This window comes from Ursus arctos, unplaced genomic scaffold (assembly GCF_023065955.2).
Source record: "Ursus arctos isolate Adak ecotype North America unplaced genomic scaffold, UrsArc2.0 scaffold_10, whole genome shotgun sequence".
Taxonomy (NCBI): Eukaryota; Metazoa; Chordata; class Mammalia; order Carnivora; family Ursidae; genus Ursus; species Ursus arctos.
In genome coordinates this window covers 46,021,384-46,039,230 of record NW_026622764.1, presented here as the reverse complement: position 1 = coordinate 46,039,230, position 17,847 = coordinate 46,021,384, and the positions used below count along the sequence as shown (strand labels likewise).

Here is a 17,847-nt window from a genome sequence, read left to right as displayed (position 1 = left end):
TGTTTTAGGAACTATATTTATTCCCCTGATACAATTTTTTCAGCTATATTATAGATGAAAAATTAAACTGTCATCAGCTGTTTAATTTTTCCTGCCTAGTTATTCTCTAGAATAATTTGAGTATTTATTTATTCTTGATGTTACACTACAAAAAAGATCTAGTTCAATCCATTAAGCATAAAAGACAATAAAACAGCACTTTGAAATTTCATATTTTAAGAAAAATATTCATGTTTTATATATATATATATTTTTTATTTTTTTAAGATTTTATTTATTTATTTGACAGAGATAGAGACAGCCAGCGAGAGAGAGAACACAAGCAGGGGGAGTGGGAGAGGAAGAAGCAGGCTCACAGCAGAGGAGCCTGATGTGGGGCTCGATCCCATAATTCTGGGATCATGCCCTGAGCTGAAGGCAGACACTTAACCGCTGTGCCACCCAGGCACCTCAACATGTTATATATTACATAAAGGGCTGATTACTTTCATTATTGGAAATCATTTCAGTGACTCAGAGACTTAAAATAATTCCTTTTAACATGATTAAGTTAGGATCTTAAAAATATATGAATTCACATTTAAGTATGAATATTTGCATCTTTTCTGTTTAAATGACTGACATAAAGGTACTTTTTTAAGAATAAGAACAGTTTATTCTCTCATACATATGCCACATAATAAATGTGTTAAGAAAAGTGAGACATTTCTCTTCCCTGTTCTTGTTAATTTTTCCCTAACTGTAGACACATGGATGATTTTTAGTTCTTTTGAAAAAGAAGATAAATAGTTGTCCTTCCCGTTTCTTTGAGATGCATATTATCTTTGATAGGGAGAATTCCCAAGTCTCCAGACTTCAGTAACTTCAGTCTAGGCTTCAGACTCATGAAATGGCATTCCATATGACTTTTGGCTAGCATAACCTTGAAAGTTTCAGGAGAACTTCCTAAATGAGGCCAAATGTAAGCTAAGTCTGAAGAACGAACAGAGTTCCTGAAGAACGAAGTTAGTGGTCTTCCAGGACTATTTATCAGGTCCCAAAGGGCAAAAGGTTAAATGAAGAATTCTGGTAATTGTGTTTATGTTTGATTCACTACTTGATTCTTCTATAGACACTCCTGTAAGTACTTCAGCCATTCCAATACACAGATAAAAATGACATCTTATATATTGCCTGTATTACCCTGTAAATGGTTGTTGAGAGCTCATGTGGTTTTGTCTCTTGCCACAAGTTTGGTTTGTGACCATTTCTATTTTATTATTCCACTTAGAATTAAATATGGATTAAAAAACATGTTGATTACAGCACTAAGTATTATGACAAACCTCTTTAAGGTGAAGAGTATTTCTTCCGCACTACACATTGCTATGTTTTAAATTATGAAATGTCTTCTTTGATTCCAAAAGTAACTAATTAGTATGGAATGCTTAAGCCAAGCTTTGTGTTGAATAGTATCTTGAAAAAAAAAAAAATGGGGGCACCTGGGTGGCTTAGTCGGTTAAGCATCTGCCTTGGGCTCAGGTCATGATTCCAGGTTTCTGGGATCAGGCCCCACATCAGGCTCCCTGCTCAATGGGGAGTCTCCTTCTCCCTCTGCCTCTTTCCCTACTTGTGCACTTTCTCTCTCTCTGTCAGATAAATAAACAAAATCTTTTAAAAAAAATGAATTGGGTCAATCACTCCATCTTCCTGAAGAGTTATATAAAGAAACTGCTGATGTAAAGAAACTGTTAATATCAAAGCAGAAATGGATAGGCTATTAGAAGAGTCACAAAAGTAGTGTGGGTCAGAGGAAATTGGTGCAGAGTTGTAATTATGAGGTCTCTTGGAAACTCTAAATTATAAGAAAGTAGAAATTAAGAGTTAAAAGAAGATATAGTATAGAGAAAATTTACATAAAATATAAAAAGTAGAGATGGCAAATTGGGCACATTCCCAAAATGAGGCAGAAATATCATGAGAGAGAGAGAGAGAGAAAAAAAAGAGTTCTATAAGAAAAAAATCAATTCCTAAATCTTCTTCATCTTCCATAAACTTCCGTCTGTTTTATTAAAGTTGTCCTCAAATAATCTATGTAACATGTTATATTTTAAAATCAAACATTAATTTAATGGTTCTATTCAAACAAATGTGAGGATTTTTGTGTTGGGATGCTGAAGAAGTTTAAGTATGTCTTTTCCCAACTCTCTCCATCAAGAGAGATGTTTACATATACACATGTCATAGTAACTCATGACTGGACTTCAATTGCCCTTAGAGTCCATGACTGTATTTTCTGAAATAAGGAATCACGTTGCTTAAAAGAGTTTGTATGAAAGCATTCTGACTTTAATAATACATCTCAGTAGGACACAGTATAACTGCTCCTTTACAGAGGATTTAAAGCTTAGTAGGCACTACAGGACCATCTTTGAAATTCAAAAACAATTTTTAATACTAAGAAACTTTAACATAGAAATGTCTAGGAACATTTCCTAGAGTTTACAAAAAATTCAGTAGAATCCAGCATTTATTGATTACTGTTTCATAATAGTATTGAACTACTGCATTAGTGTAGAAGACATCACAGTTAGTCCAAACCAAAGGATAAAGGCTTTTATAAAAGAAAAGAACTGGCAAATATATCTCTAAAAATAACCTAGCTTTAGTTTTAAGAAACAGATTATTTTAAGAAATAATAGATGAGCCATAAAAAATATGTGGAAAAATACAAAGGACACAAACAAGGACATATACATAAACACATGTAACATGAATCCAGAAAAAAAATCAATCGTGACACTGTGCCAACCATTTTCATCAGTTTAATATTAACTTATTTTAATTTAATTTTAAGATTTTATTTATTAGAGAGAGAAAGAGCATAAGTAGGGGGAGCAGCAGAGGGAGAGGACGAAGAGGCTCCCCTCTGAGCAGGGAGCCCCATGAGGGGCTAGATCCAGGACCCTGGGATCATGACCTGAGCCCAAGGCAGATGCTTAACCAACTGAGCCACCCAGGTGCCCTGATACTAATTTTAAAATAAAGATCTAACGCATCTTACAATTCTACCAAGATATTCTTAGAAACCCCTAAAATTTCAAATCTTTTCTTCTTGGCTAATGTCATATAAATGGGAAACTTAGTTATGGGCTAGACTGTAAACACCATAAATGTTTTTTATGCTCTTTAGGGCAACTTGTACCCTACTTTCTAAAAATCTCCACTATCATCACCCCAAACTTTCCTTAATATGATGTCAAAATATCAGAGGACCAATTGTAGTGTGTGTGTGTGTGTGTGTGTGTGTGTGTGTGTGTATAGGAATATTATGATACTTTGATATCTTAACCTTTCTGGCCAGAAGAGACTGCCTGTCCCTAGACTAGCCAATTCTAGACATGCCAAAGAGCCCAGCTGGGAGCATGGTACACACACTAACCAATCCAGAGCCACGCCTCTTCTCTCCGGCCCCAGCACCGGGAGGAGGTATTTTCCTGCTTTAATCATCTCAGGGCCAGGTACTAGGCAGCTAGAAACCATCTCTGTAGTTCAAAGTGGCTGAAGGAATTATTCAAACTAGCCACTACTAATCTGTTCACTATGCACCAAAGAAAACCCAAAAAAGGCTCCCCTAACCTTCCTCCCACCACTGTCTTGTGCCTGCTGACTACCCTAGTGTGTTTCCAGTGACCTTGTGTGGCATGCCATGCCATGCCTCCTGTATCTAGGCTTGTGAGTATAATAAACTTTATTTCTTGAATAAAAACCAGAGGTTTCAAAATTATTTTTTTAAATTCTGTCCTCTCAGAAAAATTAAATTTCAAAGTTGTTTTTTTCAAAATTCAATTTTTATACATATATTTAAACTGAAATGCTATTTTTTTTCCTTTTTGGCTATAAATAATCAAAATGCAATAAAAATCCTTGAGTACTTACACAAGTTTATAAATGTTAAGATTATTAATAATTTTGTTAGCTTCTTAACAACCTTCTTAACTATCATCAATAAATGTATGGGCACTTGAAATACATGTCTAAACAGCATCCTTCCTATTATTTTATACATTAAACATTTGGTTAATCACACTAAAACATCAGGCCCCTAACTTCACTGAAAGATTCCTCCATAGCTTGGCTCCAATCAATTCTTTTTTTTTTTTTTTAAGATTTTTATTTATGTATTTAAGAGGGAGAGAGCACCAGCAGGAGGGGCAGGGGCAGAGGGAGAAGCAGCCTCCGCACTGAGCAGGGAGACCAATGCAGGGCTTGATCCCAGGACCTTGAGATCACTGAGCAGAAGGCAGACACTTAATCATCTGAGCCACCCAGGCGCCCTCCAATCAATTCTTTAAAAATTATTTTCCTACTTTATCTCAGATCAGCTGATCATCTAATATTTCTTCTCTGATACACATTATTCATTCATATGCTATTTTATCCCTGGAAAACATTCTTCTAAATCAACTTACACTTATTCCACTATTAAAATTTTGGCTTTTGCTTTTTCTAATGTTCTTTTTTAACTGTAAAATTTATGTAAATTTATATTACCATATTAGTCAGAAGCTGCTTGAATATGTTAAACTTGAAAAAATTGAGCAAATCAATTTTCCTTTTATTAAAAAATGACCATATTTTGCAATATGAGCATTTATACAAATTTTCACTTGTGTTAGTGATCTCTAGAAAGACCTGAAGAAGTTATGTGTTTTAAAATATTTCATTGTCTTTATAAAAAATTACATACAAAATTAGTTGTTATGAAAATGAAAGATTAAATTACTTTTGTTCTTATAATTTTTAAGTCTAAGAAGAAATGAAAATCTATAGTTGTATATACATCTTTAGAATGCGAAGAACTATATAATCAATACTCAGCCATTAAACCAAAATAAAGTAGTAAAATTGAAAATCCATGAATTATTACAAAATATTTATTTTTCTATAATTTTAGAAAAATTTTCTAAAATTTTGACACAGTAAACTAAAATTTTAGTTACAGTAAAGTATATTGTTGACATCTCTCTTTACATATGAATATCACCTGATTGTATTCTTGAAAAGTCTTATGGCTTGCTTGGCAAAACCTACAAGTTTAAGTTTTAGTGCATTGGCTGAAATGCTATTATATCCTTTTCGACAAACTAGATTTATAGCATCCACAGCTTCCTACAAACATCAACTCTCGACTCTTGTAAGAGCTTCACACTAACACTATTGGTTATATTTGATGAGTAATGTAAAAGTTAATAAACAGTATATTTTGCAAGATTGAATACCTTTTTTATACATCCACTTCCTTATTTCTCTTACTTATCAATGGAGGAATTACTACAAATATCTCAGTATATCAAATATTATAATAATACAAATATATTTCCTAATAAAATAATTACTAGTATATTTCATAGGCATAGAAATGTATACCAGGAAAAATAAATGAAAAGAAATTGTCTGAAAAATATTGCTTGAAATGGTATAAAGTTTTGAATATTTTGATAGGAAAACGTGAAGTATATAATTGCCTATTTCAAAGTGTGTGAAAGTTCCTAGTTATTTATGAATATTTGAAGTTATTTTCTTCATTCCTTGTTAATTGCTTGTGACAGCCAAGAGTTAAAATATGGGTATCCTCTTATATAATGTAGGAGAACAGCTGCAACACAGTCTGCTTCTGCTGATGCTCTTGACAATGTGTCTCCTAATGCCCTAAAAACAGCTTCTCCCTGCATGGCTGTTACTTCACACTTTCAGGCTCCAACAATTGGTCTAGTGAAATATTCAAGTGCCACACTGAGGAAAATCCATTTCCACCCATCGCAAAGAGATAGCAAGACAAATTTGCAGTGAGGACAGAAAAACAAAACAAATTATTGGCAGCCATGATTGTCCTGGTTTCTTAAGAGCACAGAAGCAAAACATTTAACTTTGCAAAGAAATTTTTATTGTTGTGTACTCACTTGCTAATGATTTAAAATCCATGTTTTGAAAGCTTGTTTTGGACAAAGCTGTTTGCAAGTTAAACTTGTTTTGGTGAAATTGTACTGAAATTGGATGCGAGGACTTTCTTATCAAACTCTTGCACCTGGAGTAGAGAGATACATTGTGTCATTGACATCATTGTAACAGCAGTGGCAGACTTTTAAACTATAAAAGACTGAAAGCTTTAACCAGCAAATCAAGTGTTCAGCTACTGGGAAACTTGCTCCCACTGTGGCCAGGCTACTCTTGGTTAACAGAGGTAGTTAAACTAAATGGCAGTCTAGGAAGAGAAGGGACATCTGTTTCTGCCTTGACAGGGCTACTCCCCATAGGCAGTGGTGCAATTCTGTAATGGTCCGTGGAGTAATCACCTTCAGTGCAGCCCACCTTGCTTGCTAATGCCAGTGCAGTTCCCCACCAGTGATATGCCCCACCAGTGAGGGACCTAAGCCCCCAGCTAATAACCCAGCTTTTAATTGAAATGACCAAGTCCACCAAGAACCAATTCATAGAAAGGTACACCTCAACTAAATTTGGACTTTTCTTTCATCTCCCTTTTGCCTAGAATACTATAATTAATTTATCATTGGTTTGAAGTATGTTAGTTCTTTATTGACTCAGTAAGAGACATTATCCAGTATGCTATTGGCTAATGAAATATTGTATCATAATTCTCACAGGGAACCTGTGTTAAATAAATTATTGGCAAAGTCTCAGTTTTTAAACATAATTTGCCCTAAAAACTGAACATTTATCAACACTGTTTATATGTAAAATTGTTTGGAAAATTACTCAAGGTATTTAAAGAAAAGATTACAGAAAAAAATCAAAAGTTTGCAGAGATAAAACAGGTAAAAAGTAAATTTAACTCTAGCGTGAGTAGCAATTCCCCTGCTAAAGTTATGGACACCAGTGACAGAAAAGCGTCTGAGATATTTTATTTGTTCCTTGGGAACGTTTGGATTGGCCCCTAAAATAGATTAAAGTTTTTTTTCTAGACACTTTCACTTGACCTGAGCCAGGGATCTTCCCTCACTTCACCAAGATAAATTCTTCTACAGATTAATATCAGAATCATTATTTGCAGTGTGCCTCCTGCTAGTGAGACCTGCTAGTTCATGAAATAATTTCCCTGGGGAATTGCTGGTACCCACCATCTTCAGTCATTTAAACCCGGTCTAGACAAAACTCCTCCTCTGCCTGATAAAGTATGAGCTCTGTGACCCCAATTGTTTGTCCTCTTAAAAGGCCCTATAGTGCATGTAAATAAATCTTGATAAAAGATTCTTGGATCTTTGATGGAAGTAGATAAAAACAAAGAAGTAATGGGCAGAAACTTTTAAATATATCTTATTTCTACATATCTGTCTATATTTCCTATCATATTAAACAATAGTAAAATGACTTAAAAAGTTTTTTAAGTATATAGAACTCTTCTATACAAGTACTTTCGATCATAATTAGGAAATGGGTTAAAATCTATTCTCAACACATCTAATCATTGTGTTTACATAACTGAGTCTCAGAATAGAGTGAAAATTTATTCAGTTACTTGAAGAAGATACTTAAGCACAAGAAAAGGAAGTAGAAAGCACTCTACACCTAGATAAAATTTAGGAAATGTAAAATGTAAAACCAGAGAAATTACAAAAGTCCAGAAAACCGTGAGCAAAAAAGTTCATTCTCAACAGAGACTGCCAAAGGCACAACTATGCAGAGGACTAGAGTTTTAATAATCCTTAAATATTTATTAAACTTCTTAATTTTAGTAGAAAGCAAAGTATCTATAACTAAGCAGTTTATGATTCAGTAGAGAAACTTCATTACACAAATAAAATGGCTAATGAATCTTAAAAGGTTATCTGGCAGAATATGTGAAAAGAGAAGTGTTTACTCACTAATGAGAAAATGAATTGATGAGAGAAACCTGATGCATATTAAAACATGACCTGGCTTTGCTCAAGTCTGCCCTTGCCTTACAGAAGTGCCAATTTTAACAAGAACTGCACTGACTTCCAGATTATAGACTCTCAAAATCAAAAGATACTCATTTTATCCAACAATGTAGAGGGCTTTGATTTATTTTTATAAATGGTAAATATGGATGGCAGTAAAGACATACATTATTACTTTGCTGCTAGTGAACATCTGTACGGGGTAGCCATCAATAAAACATTTCAAGTTTGCTCTTCTTTAAAAGTAGTGTTTATTTTTTCATATTAAGTAAGGAGTATTTCATGCTTTAAAAAAATGAGTAACAGAAGGGTAGTTTGAACAAAGAACAAACCATAAAATAGCAATTTTCCATCCCTTCAGTAATAATTGCTAATATTTTATGTCTGTTTTTCTATTTTTTCGGATATGGATAGATTGTTTGAATGTGCTGTATTTGTACTGCATATGTTGCTGAATATAAAACTTCCCCAAATGATTTTTTCACTTAACAATATATCATATAAATGTCCTTATATCATTATATATTCAGAAAAATATTTTAATGATTATATATTTCAACCACCATTTACTGTGTTCATTGTTACATACCCACATGATTATATGTTGCTATGAATCTCAAAAGACATACAATTTTTACATATATTATTGAGTTTTTCCTTGAGTCAGTTTCCTAGTCAAAGGGCTAGATTACAGGTAAAAGGATATCAATAGCTGGTGGGCTTTTGGTGACTACTGTGAATCTAAATTTTTTTTTCACAATTTATACTCTTGAAATATTAAAAATGTTCAAGCTCTTCTTCCTACTTTGTATAAACAAATACATCAATGTTTCTTAATTAGATAAGCATAAATGGAATCTACCATTGGCTACTACTGAAGCCCACTGTTCTGTCAATATATTTATTGTCATCTGTTTTCTTTCTTTCTTTCTCTTTCTTTCTTTCTTTCTTTCTTTCTTTCTTTCTTTCTTTTTCTTTCTCTCTCTCTTTCCTTCCTTCCTTCCTTCCTTCCTTCCTTCCTTCCTTCCTTCTTTTGGAGGGAGAGGAAGAAATTAACTTACACATTGCCTCATTTTGATAATAGGTGTTACATTTACTTTTTTCATTGCTTGTGGTTTCAAATTATCAAGTAATCCACCCTACTTGTTGCTTATTTTAACTGACCAACCCAGTCTATGGAGAGTTGAAAATGAAAGTTCTCTTTCATTTGATTTCCCGTCCCCCAACTCATGAAACACTGAATAGAGCATGTTGCATGATATTCAAGCATTTTAAAAATTGCGTCTTCCTTCATATATATAAATAGGTTTATGAAAATATGTATATTTTTAAACATTATATACATATAATGCATAATTATATAAAATCCATAAGTAAAAATATATGAATATACTTATTTTTAAAGAAAAATGATCAAATTATACATAATGATATATGACTCCTTTCTTTCTAAGTTAAGAATATATTGGTAACATTGTTCCATTTTAGCATATCTTGTCTTTGCCTCATACTTTATTAGCTGTATAGTATTCCACTTTTAGACATATCGAACATATGTAAGTAATGGTGTTATAGGCTAACCTGTTCCCCCCAAAGATAAAGAAGTCCTAACCCCCACTGAGTACGAACTTATTTAAATAGGGTCATTGCAGATGTAATTAGTTAAGATGAATTCATACTGGAGTAGGGTGTGCTCTTACTCCAATATGATTGGCGTCCTTACAAGAAAAAGAAAGATGATGTGAAGAGAAATACATGGGGAAACATGTGACAACAGAGGCAGAGATTAAAGTGATATAAGTCAAGAACGCCAAAGAATGGCAGCCAGCATGAGAAGCTGGGATGAGGAAAGGATATTCCTATATAGGCTTGACAGGGAGCATAGCCCTCCTAGTGCCCTAATTTTGGACATCTAGCCTTCAAAACTGAGGTTATGGATTTCTGTTGCTTTAGACCATGCAGTCTGTAACTTTGTTATGGCAGCCCTAGGAAACTAATGCAGATAAACATTATAGGTATTTTTTTTTTTTGTTGTTTTATTAGTGTGTTGTGTGTGTGTGTATGTGTGTTTCTGTATATTCTGTATATTATTCTCATAGGATGGGATTCTTAAGTAGAATTGCATTATTTTAGCAATGCCATCTAAACAAGCTATTCCAGTTTCATATAATACAATAAATATATGATAATCTTTTTTCTCCAATATTATACAGTTTGGGGAACAGGGTTGATCTTTAAATTTAGTGAAAAGAAAACATAATTTTATGGAAAAGAGCTACTTCAGTGTTACTTTAATTTGGATTTGTATTTTTCTGATCATTAGTAAAGTTGAATATTACACTACATGACTATTAGCCTTTTGCGTGTTTCCTATTATGGACATCCTATCCATATATTTCCCCCATTTTCTGATGGATTTATTTGCTCTACCATGTTCTGTTAATTCACAGATGCTATATATTATATATTTGTTAATATATTTGCTAAGATATTACTAATAATTTACTGATTGTTACTAACAATTGCCTCACTAGAAATAACACTACTGAGAATATATATGGGAGCTTTCTCTTTGGAATGGCAGAGTTGAGTAGTGGCAACAATGATGAAATGGCTCAAAAACGCCCAAGGTGTGGAGGATATAGCACTTCACAGAACAAGTTTGCTGACCTCTGCTCTCCATGGTATCAGAATATTTATAAGACTAGTCAAAACACTCTGGTATCAGCATATGCAAAAATACATCCTCTAGAACATAACTTCTATTCTAAAATTTAAAGTAAGCTAATCATCATATTTGTACGACTAATTACTATGGCCTTTGAGTAAGAAGTACTAACCAGAGTAAGGATTTCTTTTAATGATAGATGAAATGGCCTCAAGAAGTTAAAGTTATAAATTGATTTAAAGAAAATTTCCTATGTAGGTCTACTAGAACATGTAGGGAGGGACAAATGAGGAAAAAAAGAGATGGCGCTATATGGAGATGGGCTTATTTAAACCATACCAACAAAAAGAGAAATTGACAGAGATTACCTCATTTAAAGTTGTTAAGTATCTTCATCAAAGCTATAGTGCACATAATACACAACAAATTCCCCAGCAATGCTAATGCCATTTTATATCATGTCATTATAATAAAAAAAAATCCTAAACATGAAGTAAATACTAGCGTAGGGCTTGGCAGCTCTGAGAACATCTAGAGATGAGATGGGAGTTTGTGGTCTTGAAGTTAAGAACTTTACTATAAATTATAGGAGGGGGGAAGCATGCTTTAGTTTATAAAAAAGAATTTTCTTGAGTTTGAATTCTCAAGAGAGATTTTGGATTTGCTTCTGCTGGTCTGTATCTTTTGCTCTGTGATCACGCTTGTATAAATCATATTAAATGCTGCCCTATAGTCTTAATTGTCCTATCTGCTTACACCCCTGCATATATATATATATTCCCTGCAAATGGTAACCAAAAGAAAGCAGGGGTGGCTAGAATTAAATTAAAAGAATAGACCTTAAGTCAAAAAACTGTCAAAAGACACAAAAAGGGCATTATAAAATGACAAAAGTTCAGATCACCGGGAAGATCTAACAATTCTAAATGTATACGCACAAAACATCAGAACAGCTAAAAATGTAAAACAAATGTTGACAGAACTGAAAGGAGAAATAGACAACAATTCAATAATAAGATACTTTAATATCATACTGTCAATAATGGAACTTTCGGAGAGAAAATCAGGAAAAAGTGGAGTTGAACAACACTGTGGATCCAGTGGACCTAACAGACACATGCATAGTATCCCATTGAAAAGCAACCAAACATACACCTTCTAAAGTGCACTCAGAAGCTTCTTCAGGACAGATCACACGTTAGGACACAAAACAATTCTTAGTAAATTTAAGAAAGTTGAAGTCATACCAAATATATGTTTTTAACCACAATGGCATGAAACAAAAAATTAATAACAGAAGGAAAGCTGGAAAATTCACAAATACATGCAAACTAACAAACTCTTGTAAAAGAAATGACTCACCCAATTCTGGATAATGCTGATACTTAATGAATGTTAAAGAGCTTTTTCCAGAAGATAATTCAATACCTTCTAGGAAGTGGGATTGTTCTTCTTCAATGACCTACACCTTTATCTCATCTTTTTACTTCCTCTTGTAACATCTCCGTGTTTCCCATTTATGCTATATCTAGCCAAAGACTGAAGATACCTATTTCTACTTTTCTTGATTTATGGTTTTTGCAATATTATTAAATCCCTTTGATCATTTCAGTTGAGTTCACATAGGTGAGTAGTAGATAAAGTGTTCTTGTTCACATGATTATTTTTAATAAATTGTATCACATGAAATTATTGCAGTTACCAAAGGGAAATTTGACTTCTTTAAATGCACTTGACTTACTTTCATAGTGAAACCTAATTTTTATGGATTTTGGTGCTCTTTCTAGATTTTGTTATTGCTGTATTTTCGTATCTGGCTGCAAATGCTAAGACCCTATCTATTTGGAATCAAATTCAAATACCTAGTTAACTTACAGTAGTGCCTTCTTTACACAATATGAATCCATTAGTACCATGAAAAGGAAAATTTTCTAGCAGCACTTTTTAAGAAAGGTAGAAACACCTGGACTTCTCTTTGACTCAATAGAAAGCTATTTATTATTTAACAGGATCTGATACAAACAATATTTAAAGTCAGTAAGGCTTTGTTTAAAGTGCTCCATTTGTTAGTACCAATCTATGTTGTTTTGTTGATGTTTAAATTTAAGCTTCAACTTTTTCTCAGTTTTGTAGTGTTAGTCAATGTTTAGAAATTAATAATAGCAATGCTGAAAAATTAATATAATTATGTTTTATACATAAAGAAAATATCCTCCATATGGTAGATATAACAACCTATCATTGATAGCTCATTAAAGAGTCAAAGAGATAGCTATTTGTTCTCTGTTCCTTTATTTGTTTTATTGTTTTGTTTTTATTGTAGTATTAACATTTTAACCTCTTTTCTTTTCCTTGCTCCCACTTTGTTATCATTTGTTCCATATATTTATCGAATTAGAAATAATACTTGACTTTAAATTAGCTTTATCAGTTCTCAATCTGTTCACCTCACGGAGGTGGAGTCCTACCTCATCCTTTCCTTATTCTCCAGTATTTAACTGATAACCTCTGATTAGAGACAAAATACGTTTGGTCAACTTTAATTTTCGTGTGCCTGACGAATGCTTTTGAATCTCTCAAAAATAAAACTCTGCAACTCTGGCAATCCATGTTATTTGTGCTTCAAACTTATATAGTTTAGAGGAGGAAATGCAAAATCTTAAATTTATTTTAAATGCTTTTAACTTACCTCAATCAAATGCATAGTTAAAAATCTAAGCACCAAAAAATAAAAATATTTAAGATTTAACAAAAAAGATTTTCCTTTTTTCTTAGTGTAGAAATTTTGTTTATAGTTTTATAACATTGACTGTTGACAATTGTGAATACAAGTAAATAGCATTTTGTGGATGACGTGATAAAAATGTCCATTCCTCAAATATGTGCTTGCTCTAAAAACCATGTGCTTCATGACCCCAAACAGTTCGGAATTGGCGTATCGGTGACACTTAACATATACTGAATATCATAATGATCTCATTTTTTTTAGAAGATTTTATTTATTTGTCAAAGAAAGAGAGAGTGAGAGAGAGTGAGCACAAGCACGGGAAGCTCCAGGCAGAGGGAGAAGCAAGCTCCCCGCCAAGCAGAGAGCCCTATGTGGGACCTGATCCCAGGACTGGATCCCAGGACCCCAGGATCACGACCGAAGTTGAAGGCAGATGCTTAACCAACTGAGTCACCCAGGCATCCCCATAACGACCTCATTTTAACCATTTCTTTCAACTACTGGCCTGAGAAAGTTCCTTCTACTATCAATTAGTGAGATCAGTAAGAGATTGTAAAAGGTCTCCCTGCTTTTACATGGAGTTACATTAATACAAGTAGAATGTAGCCCTAAGAAAATTTTAAAGTTAGTGTTATTTGGGAAATCTAACAAACCCAAAATTCCCTATTTTTGAAGAAAAGAAAATTAAAACCTAAAAAGACATTATTTCTATGCAGGATCTCTGGAGAAAGTAAAATTTCTGGCTGTTCAGGTTCTAGTACTCTGCTGAGCAATGGTGTGGCCAGATCTGGTGAGTGAATCATAGATACATAGCTCCTAAAACCAGGAGATGATACTTCTGATTAGTATAATAAGACTATGAATATGCTGTCAGTTTCTAGACCAGAAGGCAGCCAGAAGAAGATCTGGCAGTGCATTCCCCGTAGGAAAATTAACTGTCACTGATTCTGTTGCTGTTATTATTATTGTGTGTGTATGGTTGTGTGAATGACTTTTATTTGTTTAAATACAATAGTATTTCAAAATATACACAAATGAAGAGTTATTTACAATTGATTTTACCTCTACCAATTAGCAGTGGCATACGCTGACAAATTATTTTTACATCTTGCTGCATCGGCAATGTGGACATTGAATGGGAGAATTGAAAACAATTCCCACAGGGCCTTTATATCAGTTATATATCACACACACACACACACACACACACACACACACACACAAAGACTTGGTGTTTAATGTTTAAACAGTTTGTTTAAATATTAAATAGGATTTTTTTCTCTGATTAGTTAAATGAGAACAAAAGCCTAAAAAATTAATTTCTAATGCTTACGATGTCTAACAAGACAGTATCACAAATAACACTTTTCTGCAATATGATGATCACCAGGATTTTTTTTTTCAAATAGTACACTTTTATTTTTTTTTTAATTTCTTTTAAAATATATTCAGATCACATGTGAAAAAAACTTGTTTATCATTCAGGAAACTGACTGCACTGTGGCAGGCAAAAGAAAAGGGAGGGATTCAGCTTTTAACAAAGCAGTTGGTAATATGTTCTGGTCTTTATTTGTCCTTGGTCAGGACTAGAATACTAAAGAACTGAAAGATGGATATTTGTACTTTAGTGTTTCTGAAGGGTTCTTTAAGGAATTCTTTTATTGTAGTTACGGCTTAAGCAGCATGCGATTTTCTTTTCTATTCTATTGTTTGTATCTGAAGAATTTTACTGTCATTTTCATTCTTCAAGGATATTGGAGTCAACAGTTTTGTTATTCTCTTTTGGATTGGGGAGTATGATCCCCATAGTTTAGGTGAGGAATCTGAGAAGAGGACCTCTAAACTGGGCAAACAATTATATTCATCATTTAAATGATATATTTCCTCAATATTGTATACATCATTAAAATTATTTTTGAAATAATATAGTTCTTAGATCATAAATTCCTGAAGTTGGAGATGGATAATTTATTATGACTGCAGTTTTCCCACTCATTACATAGTCAATAATTATCGTGATTTGCCTATAGTGTATTTCATCCCTGAATGTTCAGAAAAGGATATAACATATAATTTAATCATAATGAATTAAGCTCTTGCCAAGGGCAAGGTACTGTAATCTTTACTATGCATATGTGAGCCCTTCGAGAATACCACTTGGGAGGGTACTATCCACTGGCCTGAGGGAATTGCTCTCCCTTTTCTCTTTGGTAAAAGACCACCAGCAGACACTGTGATCCAAGGGAACTCTACACTGTAACTGAACGTCATCAGTTTATTTTTCCCATCCAGTCTTGCTTGCTAAAACAAAGATTACTCACAGTGGAAATTGTGAGACTGTTGGGGGGTTGGAGTTCAATTTTGCAAGATTTAAAAGAATTTAAAAGAATTTAATCCAATAATTTCTAAAGTTGATCTCCAATTCCACCAAGTCCTCTTTTCCCTGCTAGGTGACTTTTGTTATTAAACATTTTTATTAACATTGAAAAGATTAAGCCTAACTATTGATATTCTGAATAGAAATTATACATTAGTATCATATTAGCTCTGTAGATGAAAAATATGCAGTTTCCAACCACCTATAGAATCAAAGTCACAGTTCCCAGCCTTGATGTCTGAGCACAGTACAATCTGACACACTGTGTTGGTCTTGTATCATCCTTCTTTATTTCCTCTTAGAGATTCTTCACTTTAACCAATGTAACCAAACGAAATACTGAATCTTGCCATTAAATATAGGATATGGGTACTGGGTGGCTCAGTTAAGCATCTCATTAAGCATCTGACTCTTGACTTCAGCTCAGGTCATGAGGGTTGTGAGATGGAGCCCAGCCTCAGACTCTGTGTTAGGCTGAAGGCTGCTTAAGATTCTCTCTCTCCCTCTCCCTGTGCCCCTTCTCTCCTGCTCCATCCCATCCTGTACACACACGTGCACTCTCTCTGTCTCTCAAAAAAAAAAAAAAAAAAATTAGGCTAGTTTTGTTTTGTTTTTTCTAACCTGGATTATCACTGCCAAATTTTCTGACTGATTTTAAAAAACCAAATTGTTTTAATAGTATTTTTATTAAATATTGAATAATTATTAAATGTATATCCAATATTTAATATTATATTGATATGCATTTATTTGTTAAATTAGATATTAGGGTGAAAAAGATGTAAAATATAGTAGTGTATTCATGACCTAGCTTAAGAAAAAATATATTTTAATCCTATTGGAGAGCCTATATACTGTACTAGATTCAGTCCATTCTCTGCCTTCTCAGAGCAAACCATTCTTTTGTGTTTGCCACTGTATTCTTCTTCTTCATGATTTTGCCATATATATTTATATCCTTAACAACAGAATATTTAATTTTGCATGCTTTTGAAATTTAGATAAACAGAATTAGAGTATATATGCACTCTGAGACTTTCTTTTTAGTTAATAGTATGTTCCTGAGATTTATCAATATTGTCTCATGAAGCAGTAATTCATTCTATATGGTATCCTATATATGATTGTATTGCAATCTGCAATCTGTTCTCTGTATAGCTGTTGATGGATGTTTTGGTTACTACTTTGTTTATATTTTTTTTCTGGTGCATATGTAGAGGTCATTCTTTGGAATAAATGTAGCTATGGAATTAAATACATTATAAAGTATTTAATTTTTTAAAATTACTAGACAACGCAAGAATGGGTTCCAAAGTGGATTTATGAAAATTCACTACTTTCTACAGTGGATGTTTACTGTTTTTCCACATTGTCACCAACACTTAAAATTACTGAACTTCTAAAATGCCAAGCTGGTGTATTTCTAATGGGGTTTACTTTGCAAGTCCTTGATAACTAATGTCAAGTAGTTTCAGGCTTATAGGACATACAGGTTTCTTGTTTTGGAATATTCCTTTCAAAATATCTGCCCATTTTATATTAGGAGGATTGTGTTTTTTCTTCATTGGTTTAGGAGTTCTTTATTCCTTATTATCTGTATGTATTGAAATGTCTTCTGTACAGCCAGATATACTTAATTTAAATGTAGTGAATCTTATCGCAAATATTTTTCACTCTGACCTGCTGCTTTGTCATAAATCAGAAATTTAATTACATAGGTCTATTTTTGATGCATTCATCAAATCATTTATCCCCGTACCCATAAGATACTATCTTATTTAATGTAGCTTTATGATAATGTCTGATATCTGGTAAACTATATTTCTTACTGCATCTTGTTCATGGTCTTTTAAAATGTCTTGATTACTCCAGGCCATATAAATTGAGAACCAGCTTTTAAGATTCTCATTAGCCGGTGCTATTTTCATTAGGTTTTTAGAACCTATTGATGAATGTTGAGAGAACTGATATATTTATATTAGATCTTATAGCTAGGGTATGGTGTAGTTCTCCATTTACTTAGGTAATTTTAGTTAATTTTAACAAAATATAATCAAATTATTTTTGAAAGATAACTTTATTCATTTGCGGGCTCTTCTATCTCTTAATATTTGTTAACTTAATATACTAGCTAGAACCTCAAGGAAAGTATTGA

The 17,847-nt window shown here is 33.1% G+C and overlaps 1 long non-coding RNA gene across 3 annotated transcripts in view; it reads right to left on the bottom strand.

Annotated features, from left to right (window-relative positions):
• The window catches only part of LOC123000730 (uncharacterized), an 84,415-nt gene that overhangs the window by 25,802 nt on the left and 40,766 nt on the right, over positions 1-17,847 (bottom strand). For all 3 annotated transcript variants that reach the window (XR_008957928.1, XR_008957929.1, XR_006408919.3), the window contains exon 4: positions 5,943-6,067. This is a non-coding gene — a long non-coding RNA (uncharacterized LOC123000730). The remainder of the gene's footprint in view (positions 1-5,942; positions 6,068-17,847) is intronic.